Source organism: Vigna unguiculata, chromosome 11 (assembly GCF_004118075.2).
Source record: "Vigna unguiculata cultivar IT97K-499-35 chromosome 11, ASM411807v1, whole genome shotgun sequence".
Taxonomy (NCBI): Eukaryota; Viridiplantae; Streptophyta; class Magnoliopsida; order Fabales; family Fabaceae; genus Vigna; species Vigna unguiculata.
Window position 1 is genome coordinate 8,572,742 of NC_040289.1, and position 3,803 is coordinate 8,576,544.

The following is a 3,803-nucleotide window of genomic DNA, read 5'->3' on the forward strand; positions in this document are numbered from 1 at the left end:
AGTGTCCTTTAACTTCCTTTACTCATTGATATAATAATTATTTAATTTAATGGGTTATAATAGCAGAAGTTCATGAATCCATAAAACATATATACTGAACAATTGAATGTTATTTTTTGTCATTACTAGTATGCATATAGGTACATGTAAACCATTATTTTTGCACCATTTTAAAGAAATGAATTTGTTTACTAATTCAATATATGATAATGACTACCGTATTTAATCACTAATTTGAGTCAATCTTTATCATTTTTTTCTAATGATGACATAGATATCTTTCATCTCTATTTTGTATTTTTATGATTTGTTAGGATTTGATTGAAATGTAACGATTAAATAAATTAATAATCCAAATTAAATGAATATCAAAAGTAATAATTAATGGTACCAAAATCATATACGAACGAAAAATTTAGAATTATATTTTAAAAATTGAATTATCTTTACTGATAAAGATTTTCCTGCGGCTCTTCCTTGTCATTATAAAAGTAATTTACTTTTCCAATAAATTTAAAAATAATAATTAATGTCAGTTATACACACTGTAAAATAGTTGCACTGAATAGTGTATGATATAAAGACGAGTGAAATGAATATTCAGAATTAAATTTTACAAATTAAATTATCTTCAACGGTCGGAATTTCCCAAAATTTCCGTAATCTTATCCTTAAATACTTATATTACCGTCTTTACAAGATCCAGTTAAAGATAATCCGACTAATTAATATTTAGAATTAGATTTTTAAAATTCAATTATCTTTATCCGTAAACATCTCTCTTAACCTTTTTATTAAACACTTATATCCATTCTAAATTATATTTACAAATAATAATTAATGGCATCAAGATTATATCAACTGGATATTTAATATTTGAAATTAGATTTTCAATCTTCAATTATCTTTAACGCACAATAAATATTTCCTCTTTCCTTCATTTAATTATGATCTTTATAAATAGTCCATGTGACATTAGATTTACAAACAACACATAAAGGGAATCAATGAAAACAACACGGTGATAAGTAGACATTGATTGCTTAGCATTCACATGCCGGCCTATTATAACGCAATCGCCAAGGGTGTTTCGACTATCATGGTCTCTTATTCAAGCTGGAATGGAGAAAAGATGCATGCCAATCGTAATCTAATCACCGACTTTCTAAAGAATTCATTACGCTTTAGGGTAATACTCAACTTCTGAGGGCTTCATTTAATTCAAAATAACAAATTGACATAGTAAACGAGTCTTGAATTTTGTCTGTTTTTTGTAGGGTTTTGTCATATCAGATTGGAAGGGAATTGATAAGATCACTATCCCTACACATGCTAACTACACATATTCCATTTACGCAGCAATCACTGCTGGAGTTTACATGGTAAACTAGGAGTTTAATGCACAAACTTGAATGATTTTTCCATTTACCTTTCAACATCTTCTAATACTTTCTCTGGTAATGTTGTAGGTAATGGTTCCCCTCAACTACACAGAATTCATAGATGGCCTAACCTTATTGGTGTAAAGTAATGCCATACCAATGAGCCGAATTGATGATGCAGTAAGGAGAATTTTAAGAGTAAAGTTTGTTATGGGCCTTTTTGAGAACCCATTGGCTGATCATAACCTAGTTCACCATATTGGGAAGAAGGTTTGTTTGTAGTGAAACATGTGTATATTTTTTATCTACAACTAACTTTTTTGCGTGTTGATTAAATCGTTTTAACAATGTACCTTGACAGAAACATAGAGATTTGGCTCGCGAAGCTGTGAGGAAATCTTTGGTTCTATTGAAGAATGGTGAAAATCCTAACCAACCACTTCTTCCTCTTCCTAAAAGAGCTTCAAAGACATTGGTTGCTGGAAGCCATGCTGATAATCTAGGATATCAGTGTGGTGGATGGACCATCGAATGGCAAGGAGTTACAGGAAACAATGTCACCAAAGGTATATTATATATTCCTTCACAACATCTTTCCCTTTTGTATAGTTCGGTAAAAGCACAATATTGACAAGGCATATGTGATTTACAGGTACAACAATTCTCAGTGCTATCAAAAACACATATGTTGACAAAATTGAAGCTCTCGTTGCAGCTTGGCTTCCTGGTACTGAGGGAGAAGGTGTGACAGACGTTTTGTTTGGTGATTATAGTTTCATGGACAAGCTTCCAAGGACATGGTTCAAAAATGTTGATCAGTTGCCGATGAATATTGGAGATAGTTATTATGACCCTCTTTTCCCCTTTGGATTTGGCCTTAAAACAAAACCCCACAAAACCAATTAGGAATTCAAAATTATGTGTCCTGTCATTTTAGTCCATTTACCACTTTATACATAAAGTTCCTTGTTTCGTTTTTTTATTATATAATTTAACATATATAATATATTGATATTGTCCTATTTATCTTGAAAGTTGGCAAATTATATGGCTGGATGTTTACATAACTTATTTTAGCTATAGTTGTTAAATACTTTGATTAACTAAATGTGATATTACCTTTTAGCTATAGTAGTTAATAAAAGTATCAAAGAAAACTCTCATGGAACAACAAAATAAAAAATAAAACAAAAGAAAGGACATCATTCTAATAAATCAACAAAAGAAGATTACGTCACGTTAGGAAAGATGGTTATTTAATATAAGGAAGATAATTATTTAATTACATTATTAAATATGAATAGTTTTAATAAACCGATAACATCATCATAAACTTTCATTGGTTATTGTCAATAATAATAACTAATTATAATATTGTTATAATAAATTTATCTTTATAAGTATTTATAGGTAGGGTATTACAGTATTATTTTTTAAATTTTAGCTTTCACTTATCAATTATATTAGACGCTGATAGTTTCTATAGATCGACAATATCATAATACACTTTCATTGATTATTGTATATAATATATATTATCTATCGTTATAGAATGTTATTTTCATAAAGAAGGTATTACAGATTTATTATTACTTTTCTATTATTGTAATTGTAATTGTAACATCCATTTAAATAGAATAAATTTATTAAAATAAAACATCACATAAATATAATATAAAATCAAACATAGGACCGAGGGTATAAAGGATCTATTGATACAGTCATATATAAGTATATTAAAAAGAAGGTTAAGACACACCATAATGTCATAAACAGAATATAGAAGTACAATTATTTTATAATGGGATGTTCATAGAGCGAGGAATTTAAACTAAACTAAGAGTTCTTCGAAAGGGGTTCACCCGTGAGCCACAACCCAGACCACAGGGACCACCCTACACAACAGCATCTTCATCATCCTGAGAACTACCTTAGTTTACCACATCTGCTCACACCAATAAATTAGTGGTCATTGCAAGAAGGAAAAGTCAAACAGAGAAACATACACCAAACAGAAAGGGTAAACTAGAGTAAAAAATATTTTTGATCATGTTATTGACCAAATAAAAGTTAAATTAGGTCACAATCATATAAAGCAGTAGGCATCCAATTCATGTGATATTTTTAGACGAGAACAAATACTAAAAGACTATTTAAACCTACATATTTTTTTATTTTTTTATTATATTGAATTTTATGTTTTATTATTTGTTAACATTAAATGTTGTATTTTGTAAAAGAAATAAAGAGACACAATTTAATTATCATCAATTTTTAAAATATACTATTTATAAGTTTAAAATTTTCAAAATTTTTAAAAATTCAAAAAATGGATGTATTATTTTGAAAAAAATAAAAAATATTTGGGGGAGCTAAAATTCGTCTCTGACTAAAATGTTTTATTGATTGATCAACATAATA

The 3,803-nt window shown here is 28.4% G+C and overlaps 1 pseudogene; it reads left to right on the forward strand.

Moving 5' to 3' along the window:
* Nucleotides 1-209: 209 nt before the first annotated feature.
* LOC114170151 lies at nt 210-2,288 on the forward strand (annotated as a pseudogene).
* Nucleotides 2,289-3,803: the final 1,515 nt, after the last annotated feature.